Here is a 12,345-nt window from a genome sequence, read left to right on the forward strand (position 1 = left end):
ACAACAACTTTAGATACATACAAACTCAAAGAGTGGGGGTGGGGGTGAGCGGGAATCGGCCCTCCGAGGACAGAGGTTTTTTGTTTTTTGTTTTTTAATCTTTTGCAAAAAGCCTTATTTCCTCCGCACCCAGCCTGGGGAGGAGCAGCAAAGACCTCAGCAGCGGGGCCGCCACAGAGGGCCGGCGAGGGGGTGTGTTCTCCCGGCCAGGCCCCGAGGGGGGACAATCCCCTACCCGGCTACCGAGAGGCCAGAGAGGCTCTTACCTGGAAGCCCGACCCCGCAACACAAATAGGCTCGCCCACCGCGTCGCTGCGGAGGTCCCTACCCTGACTTCATGACTGAATATCCGCACCGACCCCCACAGCCGGAATCCGAGTGGGGACAACAACACCGAGGCTAGACGGAAGTCCCGCCCCACACGCCTCATTGGCCGGCACCCGAAGACAAAGAAAAGCCATTGGGCCACAGAGCTGTTTGCTAAGGCCCCTTCCCACTCTCACACCGCGCCTCGCTGCTTGCTCCAGCTGGCAGGGAAAAAAGCCCAGTTCGTGGAGTCGCGTTCTTGGCCGCGTGATCCGTCTTCCCGGGAAGGAAAGAGAAGGGTAGGGCGGGCTTCTGCAGCGCAGCTGAAGGATCCGCTTTTTGTCAGGGGAGGGGGCAGGCTGGCCGAGGGAACTGGCTATGGAAGCCCCCACCACCATTTGCTCCCAGGGGTGGAGGCCGTGGGGTCTGGAGGGGACCGTACCGAGCGGCCAGGGCCGGCCGGCTTGGTCCGCTCTTACTTTGGGACGAAGCAGCCCGAGACCCAGGTGGCGGGCTGCCCCTGGGCGGGGCTGGCTCTGGCACCGACGAGGCTCTTCCCTGCACCACACTCACCCGACCGGCTGAAGGAGCGAGGACGAAACCTCATCCCCTCTGCACGGTGTCCAGGCTGAGGTCCGGATGGATGGGACCGAGACCCACCAACGCCTTAGATAGAGTCCGGGTCGCGTTGTTAGAGATGCCAGCAGCCCGAAGGCTGAAAGCTAGTACCCGGACGCCCGGCTCGGAGCCGTGCTGACGTCAGCACTCTGGGCCTGACACGCGCCATCCCCGGGACTCAGCAAAAGTCAAACCGTGTGATTAAGCCCTAGGTCAGCCTTTTAAAACCCGAACCTCCTTTTGGCGAGCCAAAAAATCCCGCCCCCTACTGCCCTTCTGATTAACCTTCTGCCTACCGGGTATTCCAATCTTAAACCAAACTACTTTGAAACTTAAATTGCCTGGATTGGAACCACAGCACTGATTAATCAGTTGCCAACTAGCCACCTTAGGCAATTTGGCTTATGTGACGATTGCAAAAAGTCCTGAATTAGAATGCCAGGAAACCAAGATTCTGGTCCTGCTTCTGCTTCAAAATAAGGTGCCTTTAAAAGTCCATTACAGACTTCACCATCTTCGACCTTATCTTTTAAACAACGGAGGTGCTAGAGAGGGTTATCACATAGAAACACCTGTAGAACACCACTGATGTAACTTGTAACCCTGATTGTTCTGGGGATACCTGAGTGGCTGGGACACAGGAATGGGAGGAAAACTTTCCCTATTGTGTATGCTTTTGTGCCCTTTGAATTTTGAATATTGTGAATATCATGTACTCAGATAAAACTTAAACCCCAAAAAATTAAAAATAAAATTACAGTAAAATAAAATTCAATAAAGGCCAACAGAGGTCCTTTGCTCTCTTATGTACCTTATGACTGTATATACTATATATTCTTGGGTTTTCATCAGTTGTGAAGACATTCGATACTTAATACACAGACCTGCCTTTAACAAAGTCATAAAAATCAGAATTAGGAGGGGAGGGAGGAGCAAACAAAATCAGAATTGGAAATATTACATAAAGGCTAGTGTAATTAATGTAAACATAGTTACAGTATCTCTATAAGCATTTCATTCAGTCATCTCAAATTGGTTTTATGTTAAATCAGATTTTTTTAAATTTTTTTTAAAGATTTTATTTATTTATTTGACAGAGAGAGACACAGCGAGAGAGAGAGAACACAAGCAGGGGGAGTGGGAGAGGAAGAAGCAGGCTTCCCGCTGAGTAGGGAGCCCGATGCAGGGCTCGATCCCAGGACCCTGGGATCATGACCTGAGCTGAAGGCAGGCACTTAACGACTGAGCCACCCAGGCACCCCTAAATCAGATTTTTTTGAATGACAGCAAAAAACCAAAAAATAATAATGTCCATATTCTATATGTTAAAAAAGGAAAAAACAGGTTTGTTTATTCCTTAAAGTACCTTGAGTACAGAACATTTTTTTAAGATTTATTTTAGAGAGAGAGCACATGTGCACATGAGTGGGGGGAGGGGCAGAGGGAGAGAGAATCCTCAAGCAGACTCCACGCTGAGCTCAGAGCCCCACTAAGGGCTCCATCCCAGAACCCTGAGATCAAATATGAGCCGAAATCAAGAGTCGAGGCTCAAGGGACTGAGCCACCCAGGAGCCCTGAGTACAGAACATTTTAATCTGACTTTATTCTTCTCTTCAGATCACAATAGGTATAGTTCTCTCAGTTATGAACAAGGTAATGTGCTATTTGCACTGCATTTACGAAGAAGAATTGTGCTACACCCTGCAAAAGCAGTTATTCTCCCCACTGTGATGAATGAAGACAAACTGGAAGAAAATAGACTGGGAAAAAGTACCAATTTTTTTTTTTTTAAGTATGTTAGTAAGATTGATAGATATCTTAATAGTGGTTTTCAAGAACATGAAGGGTTAACATGGCACATGATACTAACAGTCGCTAATTATCTCCTTATAAAAACAAATAAAAGAAAATGAGCTTTTAGAACTTTGTGTCTGACAGGTTTTATTATACATCCTCCTAAAAGTATAAACAGATAGCATGTGAAATTGTAGCATTTCTACCTCCAAAATATTGTAAGACAGCAACAACTAAAAAGACGAATACTAAATAATTGTCTAAAATGGCTTAGAAGTTTTCTCCCTAAATAGTGGCAAGAATGCAGTGTTTTAAGTGCTGAGATCAACTAGAGATGTTAAAATGACTCTAAACATTATTATACTTAGAATCAGAAAAAATGGTAATTTTAGAATCAGATAAAAACCTATTTTCATTTTGAACAGAAAATAAAATTATTACTGTGATAAAAGAAGGAATAGAAGCCATAAAAAATCCAGAGGAATTCATATATGTAGGAGTAGGCACCTTTGAAAACCAAAAAGAACTAAAAACTGTTTTAGGGAGTTTTGGTCCAAAGATTAGAAAAGACTCCCAATTCTTTACCAAGTTCTAAACTAATAAGTTCATCTTGTAAGATAGTAAGTGAAAAGTTCAGAACACAAAAGGACAAGTATCAGTCTGAAAGGCTTTTCAACAAAGCTTATTTGTTTTCAAGGGAATTGAAAAAGATCAGACCAAAAAAAAGTCTGTTTCAGGTTAAATGCCTTAAAAATAATCTGGTCATTGTTTCCCTTGGGATGAGTTGCCTCCCTTTCTTTATCTAAGATGAATGACAGGGATGACTGGGTGGCTCAGTTGGTTAAGCACCTACTTTTGGATCAGGTTATGATCCCAGGGTCCTGCATTGGGTCCTCACATCAGCCTCCTTGCTCAGCGGGGAACCTGATTCTCCCTCTGTCTGCTGTTCCCCCTGCTTGTGTGCTTGTGCTCTCTCTCTCTCTGACAAATAAATAAAATCTTTAAAAAAAAAAAAAGATGAATGACATACAATTTGAATTTTTCCTTTCTTATTTGGGACACTGAGAAGCAATCTTCCTCTATTTGCTAACAAAGTTATTACAAAATAAGCAAGCAAAAATTTAGGTGACATAATGCTATATAAAGATGTAAGAACTCAGGAGTGTGAATTAAGGCAGTCATTTTTGGAAATAATTTGGTATTATCTGGAAAGGCTGAAAAAGAACATTTTGTATGACACAGCAATTCCAGCCCAGGAAATACACCCTAAAGAAACAAAGGGCGCCTCGATGGCTCAGTCATTAAGCGTCTGTCTTCAGCTCAGGTCATGATCCCAAGGTCCTGGGATCGAGCCCCGCATCGGGCTCCCTGCAAGCCTGTTTCTCCTTCTCCCACTCCCCCTGCTTGTGTTCCCTCTCTCGCTGTCTCTCTCTCTGTGTCAAATAAATAAATAAAATCTTAAAAAAAAAAAAAAGAAATTCACATCTAGGTATTGTAGTGAAATTTAGAGAAGATCAAAGAAAAACAAAAGTTCTGAAATTAAAAAAAAATACAAAGGAATGGCAGCTGATTTTCTCAACAGCAACAAAAGAAACTAGAAGTTAATGAAATAACATCTTCAAATACTGAAGTAAAATAATTACAATTGTCAACCTAGAATTGTATGCTGAAGTAAGCTAGCATTTATCTTTTTTAAGATTTTATTTTTCATTTATTTGAGAGAGAGAGGGTGTGTGGAAGAGAGCACGAAAAAGAGCATGGGGTGGGGAGGGCACAAGTGGTGGTTGGGGGTGTGCAGAGGGAGGGACAAACATACTCCCTGTTGATCTGGGCGCCCAACATGGGGCTCAATCCCAGGACTCTGGGATCAGGACCTGAGCTGAAGGCAGACACTTAACCAACTGAGCCACCCTATGGTAAACCTATCATTTAAATGAGAGAGCAAAGTAAGAGACTTTCACTGAAAGAACTTCTAAGGGATGTCTTCAAGAAGTCAAAAATTGAACCCAGAAAGAAGGGGTGAGATGCAAGAACATATGGAGAGCCAAGAAATTGAGTATAATTTTCAAACCAGTAGATGTAAAAAAGGGAATAAAGCAAACATAATTACTCCATAGACTGGCAGGAAAGTTGAGGTGGGAAAGGGGCATATTGTAGGTATTGTACATGGCAAATACAATATAGAGGCACAAGAAATATATCAATCACCCTCTAAAAGAGGTAAATGGGATAAACTTGTCAGCTAAAAGACAGATTATCAGCTATATTCTTTTTAACAAGACGTAATAACTAAAACTGAAAGGGCACCAAAAGATTGATAGTAAAAGGAAGGGGAAGATATACAAAGCAATTAACAACCAAAAGAAAGCTGGTATAGCTTATTCTCAAGGCTTTCCAATCATTCCTTTCAATATTGCTATTTCCCATATCTAGCTCTTGGTCCCCAGGTGATCGTTGCTCTTAAAATATTCCCAGACTTTTCCTTATCTCCCATTCCCCTAACTAATAATAACAACAGCAGTAGCAATCCTGTACTGAGTTTTTTACACATTATTTGATTAATCCTCATGACAACCTTTGGTCCTACTAATGTGTTTTATTCTTACAAATCAGGAAACCATGGTTCAAAGAAATTAAATAGCTCATACAAACTCATGCAGCTAGTGAGAAATGGAATAGACTTCTTGGGCTCTGGAACTGGGATTTGAATGCAAGTTCCATCCATATCAGAGCCTGAGTTCTGAGCTGAAATGACAAACAATAAGTAGCCAACATAACATGAAGGAGAGGGCTCCAGGTTGGACCCAAATAACTCTCCTGGGTGAACTTGGGCAAGTAAAACTTCTTGTTCCTCAGTTTTATCACATTCTATCGCTGTATGGCTGTCCTGCCTCAACAACACCCCTTATCCGAGCCTATCCCTCATTCTCCAACACCTGAAATTCACCTGTCTTAGATCTCCAAAGCTGTTTCCAGCTGTCATATAGAAAATTTTTAAATAAATGAATACAAGAGCATTAGTCTTGTTAAAAGTATATATTTTATAGGTTAGCTTCCGAAACCACAATGCCTTAAATGAAAATGAAATTTTAAAGATTTGTTTTTATTTATTCATTTGAGAGAGAGAGCAAGCAAGCATGCGAGTGAGAGCAAGAGCAGGGGGAGGAGCAGAGCGAGAGGGAGAAGCAGACTCCCTGCTGAGCAGGGTGCCAAACACAGGGCTCGAACCCAGGACCGGGGATCATGACCTGAGCCTAACAAAGGCAGACACTTTACTGACTGAGCCACCCAGGCGCCCCACAGCATTTTAGATACTAAAATGAATGAGTGGAAAAACGGCAGTCAAGAGAAATCTTCCTAGTATCCCTCAACTATGATGTCATGTAAACTAGGGCTTCTCAAACATTATTATACATAGGAACACCTAAGAGTTTGTTGGAAGGCAGATTCTGATTTAGTAGGTCTCTGATGGAGCCTGAGAGTCTAAAATTCCAGCCAAGTACCCAGGTGATGCTGGTGATCCTCAGACCAAACTTCTAAATCATGTTCCTTTTTTTTTTTTAAGATTTTATTTATTTGAGAGAGAGAGTATGAGCAGGGGGGAGGGGCAGAGGGAGAGGGAGAAGCAGACTCCCCACCGAGCAGGGAGACCGACACGGGGCTCGATCCCAGGACCCTGAGATCATGACCCGAGCCAAAGGCAGGCGCCGAACCAACTGAGCCACCCAGGCGCCCCTCATCTGTTCCTTTTACAGGTTAAGTCCATCTTCTTTAGTCTATTGTTTCTTTTCATGTGTTTCTTTGCTAAATAGCAAGTTCAAGAAACTGTAAAATCTGATTTTTCGTTGCCTCTTTGGTTGACCCAAGAGGGTATCCCTTACTTTCTGGCAAACTCTGCTATGCACTTATGAAGATATATTATATTTAACTCAATATATCTAGGTGTTTTAGGATTGCCCAAACCTGCATGGTTTCTTTTCCAGTTAAAATTAAAATCACAATAAATTACTTAAAAAAAACAAAAACCTAACTAAAACTGTACCTTAAATGAATCAGGAATAATATGAGGACAGGAAGTATATCGAGAATTAAGACTTCTACTTCCTTCTTTCAAACTTGTTTTTTTCTCAAAAAACTGGCCTATTGCAAAAAGGTCCAACCTGGCACTACAGACAAATGCTTTCTATGAAAGGCTTTTCCAATTACCAAGAACTATTTAGAAGTGGGAGACAACACAGTAAATCATTACACCTAATTCATATTCAAAATAAAGACTACTAGGGCACCTGGGTGGTTCAGTCAGTTAAGGGTCCGCCTTGGGCTCAAGTCATGATCCTAGGACCCAGGGATGGAGTCCCGAGTCCCACATCAGCCTCTCTGCTACACAGGGAGTCTGCTTCTCCTTCTGCCCCTCCTCCCACTCATTCTCTCAATCTCTCTCTCAAATAAATTTTAAAAATCTTAAAAAAAAAAAAAAACAAGAAAACAAAATAGAGACTACTAGTTTTTGTTTTTGTTTTTGTTTTGAGACTACTAGCTCTTAAACTTTCGGTAGATTGAGAAATGTGAAGCAAGCTTTGTGGTCAAAATAAGCTTGCCTCTTTTCATTTGCTAAAAAATTATTTTTTAATAAATCTAACTTTTAAAAATTCATGAATTTTAAACCGAAGGTAGCTCACTTTACCTTTATTACTCTACAAATGAAAAATGCTTAAAGATATCTATCATATCTCAATAGATTGTTTTGTTTAGATATTTTATCATTTTCAAGAAAATTAGGGATTGCAAACTTGAAATCACTATTTTGTAGGACTATTTTTCATGGAAGTTTAAAGTATAATTTTCCTTTGATTTCTTTATATTAAATTGGGAAGCAATTGACTCAAACTCTCCTCTTTACAACAGTATAGAGGTTCCTCAAAAAATTAAAAACAGAGTTACCATATGATCCAGTAATTCCACTACTGGGTATTTACCCAAAGAAAATGAAAACACTAATTCGAAGAGATATATGCACTCCTATGTTTACTGCAGCATTATTTACAATAGCCAAGTATGGAAACAACCCAAGTATCCAACAGTAGATGAATGGATAAAGAAAATGTGGTATATATGATGTGGTATATATATGACACAGTATATAAATGTATATACACATATACATATACACACACATACACACATATATACATACAACGAAATATTACTCAGCCATAGAAAAGAATGAAATCTTGCCATTTGTGACAACATGGATGGACCTAGAGAGTGTTATGATAAGTGAAGTCAGACAAAGAAAAACAAATACCATATGATTTCACTTATATGTGGAATCCAAAAAAAACAAAAGAAATGAACAAACCAAACAGACTCAAATACAGAGAACAAACTGGTGGTTGCCAGAGGAGAGGTGGGTGGGAGGATGGGCAAAATGGTAAAGGAATTAAGAGGTACAAATGTCCAATTATAAAATAAATAAGTCACAGAGATGAAAAGTATAGCATAAAGAACATACTCAACAATACTGTCAAAGCGTTTATGGTGACTACACATGACAGTAAGCATTGAGTAATGTATAGAATTGTCAAATCACTATGATGTACACCTGAAACTAATATAATATTATATGTCAATTAACCTTCAATAAAAAAACAGATGCCATCAATTCTCTCTCAACACATCAGTACTGAGCATTTTTCATACCAAAGCATATACTCCTAAGGTAATTAGTATTGTAAAGGATCATCAATCATTCAGTATTCTTATACAGTACTATTTACCATGTGACATAAAGTTCTGTTTCTTCTTGTTTTGTATATATCATATAACACATATGACATGTATCAACATTTCATAAATCAGAAAACGTTTTAAAATCAATGTAAACATGTGACTATTTCAGAGTTTTTAAAAGGAACCTGAAGTAAGGGGTTAAACTGTAATAGGGAGAATGCCATGACTCTAAATGCAGAAATAAGAATAAAGAATCATAGATTTCCATCTATGAAATATATGAGAGATCAGAGGAATAAAATTTAAGTCACTGATTGTGACATAGTCGTTTCCTTTTTTTACCCCAGTACAGATCTGTAACATTTTTTTCTTGCTCTTTCTCCCTTGGTATGTGTCATCTTCCTATTTACTTGTTTTCCCTGTATTGAACCTAATTCTTTCATACCATTATTCCAACAAGCACTTCCTTTCCTATTTCGCTAGATTTGTCTTTACTTTTTCCATGCTTATCCCTACTATCTGACCATTCTCTTTAAATAGAGCTTAGCTATTTATTGCTTATTAATTATTGTCTTTGTCCCTCCCCACTATTCCTTACCTACCCTTAACCTTTCCTCCACTCCAAACACACACACACATTCACATTAAACTGGAAGCTCCGTATCTTATTCACTGCAATGATCCTGCAGAGAACAGTGCCTGATACATAGTAAAGCCTCAGTATATATGTACTGAATGACTAAAATGAATGAACAGTATATCTTTATGTCAGATCAAATGTCTCTTCACTTCCGTACTATCAATTTTGTTTGTACATCTCTTATCACACTTCATCCTATAATACAGTTCCTGGTCCAGGTGTGTTGGACAGCTGCCATTTTCTATATTCATGGCAAAACCCTTAAGATCACATTCATCATCAAATCTTCCAAAGACCTAGCATATTCCATTGCATGTAGGAGGCACCCAGTAGGCTAACTACATTAATTAAAAACTCCCAGGGGAAAAAACTCAAAAAGAGCTTCTAGATCTTCTGGATGCTAAAACGAGTTATTCCTAGATTGCAACTAAGAAAATTTTCAAGTCTACTCTTTATCAGTTCAAGTTGTCCCTAGATTGCTAAGAGAGTTTCAAGTCTACTTATCATTTCATTATTACAAGGTAACTTTTAATGATATCAATCTACAATAATCTAGCTTGTTTATTCACACTGCAAGGCACTGACCACTGGGGATACAAAGGTGATTAAGATACTGCCCCTCCATGAGGAAGCTCACAGTCTAATGAGAGAGGGTGACACTGACATAATAAATGGAATGCTGTATAAAAGGCCCAATAGTTTAAACACATATGATGAAGTGAAGGAATAGAGGAAGAGGTCAACTATCCTGGGGAGATCAAAAAGGTCTCTTGAAAGGACTGAGCTGGGCTTTTTTTTTTTTCCATTTTTCTGTATTTCATCTAATTTAATTTTTTGAGTAGTTAATGTTTTCACATGGTTCAAAATTTGAAAAGAATAAAGATAATACAAACACAACAACAAATGCTGGTGAGGATGTAGAGCAATAGGAACTCTCATTCATTGCTAGTAGGAATGCAAAATGGTCAGCCACTCCAAAAGATAGTTTGGTAGTTTCTTACAAAACATAACATACTCTTACCAAATCATCCAACAATCATACTCCAGGGTATTTACCCAAATGAACTGAAAATTTACATCCACACAAAAACCTACACATGGATGTTTATAGAAGCTTTATTCATAATTGCCAAAACTTGGAAGCAACCAAGACATCCTTCAGTAAGTGAATGAGTAAATAAACTGTGGTACATCCAACAATGGAGTATTATTCCATGCTAAAAAGAAATGAGCTATCAAGTCATAAAAAAACAGTAAAAACCTTAAATTCTTATTACTGAGTGAAGGAAGCATATCTGAAAAGGATGCATACTGTATGATTCCAACCATATGACAGTCTGGAAAAGACAAACCCATGGAGACAGTAAAAAGATCAGTGGTTACCTGAGGTTAGGAGAGAAAAAGGGATAAATAGGCAGAGCACGGAGGATTTTAGGGCAATGAAACTGTTCCATATGATACTGTACCAATGGACACATGTCATTATGAGTTTGTCAAAACCCATAAAATGTACAACACCAAGAGTGTACCCTAATGTCAAATATGGATTTTGGGCAATTATGATGTGTCAGTGTAGATTCATCAGTTGTAATGAATGTACCATTCAGATTGGGATTTTGATGCGGGAAGCTGTAATGTGTGGGGCAGGAGGTATAAGGGTATAGGAGAACACTATGTACTTTCCAATTAATTTTGCTGTAAATGTTTTTTTTTATTTATTTTTTATTTTTTTATTTGAGAGAGAGAGAGACAGACAGACAGTGACAGAGATAGCAAGAGAGAGCACAAGCCGGGAGGAGAGGGAGAAGCAGGCTCCCCACTGAGCAGGGAGCCCAACACGGGGCTCGATCCCAGGACCCTGGGATCATGACCTGAGCAGAAGGCAGATGCTCAACCGACTGAGCCACCCAGGCACCCCAATTTTGCTGTAAATCTAAAAGTTCTCTAAAAAATAAAGTCTATTTTTAAAAAAGACAAAGAAAGTACAGTGAAAAGTATTGTTCTCGTCCTTGACACCTGGCTGCTCAAGTCTCCTCTCTACAGGCACCAAAGACTCCAGTTTCCTGAGTATATTTCCAGGGATTTTGAGGTCTATGCAAACTATCTGTACCGTATATCATATCTACAGATATGATTTCCCTCCTTCTCCCTCAAATGGTAATATATGACACATTCTGTTTTGCACCTTTTTTCACCTAATGATTTACGTTGGAGATTTTTCCATACTGGTGCATGGTTTATGTCTCTTACCAAAACATTTTGGCTAATATCTTGGCAACGACATTAAACAACAATTGTGGTGATAATGAATATTATTTTGTTCCAAAGGAAGCTGAATCTTAAAGGATAAATATGAATTAGAACTCTTCTGATTTTTTCTTTTATTATTTTTTGTTTTTCGTTTTTAATTTTATTATGTTATGTTAATCACCATACATTACATCATTAGTTTTTGATAGAACTCTTTTGATTTTAAGTAACAGAAACCAACTAAAGCATGTTTAAGCAAAATCGGGGGCATGTGTTATATAGAGAGATGGTGTCTCACAATTCAAGGGCAACAGAAACCATGGGAGTGCCCTCTATGTCCTGTGCCCCTCTTTGTCTGTTTCAGGGGCACATGGGTGGCTCAGTCGTTAAGCGTCTGCTTTCGGCTCAGGTCATGATCCCAGGGTCCTGGGATCGAGCCCCGCATCGGGCTCCCTGCTCAGCACGAAGCCTGCTTCTCCCTCTCCCACTCCCCCTGCTTGTGTTCCCTCTCTCGCTGTGTCTCTCTCTGTCAAATAAATAAATAAAAAATCTTAAAAAAAAAAATGCATATGTCTGTTTCATTCTTTCTTCTTAGCTTTCTCTGCCACTCAGTCACATTGGAGGAAGAAGATGATTCACTCACAGTCGCTAATTTGCATGTTACAGATCAAACCGCAAAGTCATATTTTCCTTCAGTCCAAAAAGAAAGGATTCTGACAGTTCCATTCTGGTCCAAATAACTGTGATGACGAGAAAAGGGTCACATTACAAACCTCACTGCTGGGGACACAGGTAAGGAACAAGTCCTTAATGACATAATTTTGAGCAGGGCATTTACTCTAAAGGCAAGTCTACTACAGCATACAAAAATACACATGTAAAAATAAACATGTATTTCAGGAAGCTACAAAGCAGTTGGTTGTGATTTCTTAAAGCATATGAGCTTCTTTAAGATCCTCTGCTGTAGGTTGGTTTCTCTGGAAGCAGAGCCTGAGACAGGGATTGAG

General features: G+C 39.7%; 1 protein-coding gene across 4 annotated transcripts in view; it reads right to left on the bottom strand.

The window, feature by feature from the left end:
• The window catches only part of RNF13 (ring finger protein 13), a 219,542-nt gene that overhangs the window by 164,868 nt on the left and 42,329 nt on the right, over positions 1-12,345 (bottom strand). For 2 of the 4 annotated variants that reach the window (XM_078070451.1, XM_078070440.1), the window contains exon 1: positions 267-419. The exons of 1 other annotated variant lie outside the window; for it this stretch is intronic. The gene's annotated coding sequence lies outside the window, so the exon portion shown is untranslated. Of the gene's footprint in view, positions 1-266; positions 420-879; positions 1,069-12,345 lie in introns of those variants that run through there. One more of the 4 variants, XM_078070446.1, reaches the window with a different exon arrangement.

Source organism: Halichoerus grypus, chromosome 1, assembly GCF_964656455.1.
Source record: "Halichoerus grypus chromosome 1, mHalGry1.hap1.1, whole genome shotgun sequence".
In the NCBI taxonomy this organism is placed as follows: domain Eukaryota; kingdom Metazoa; phylum Chordata; class Mammalia; order Carnivora; family Phocidae; genus Halichoerus; species Halichoerus grypus.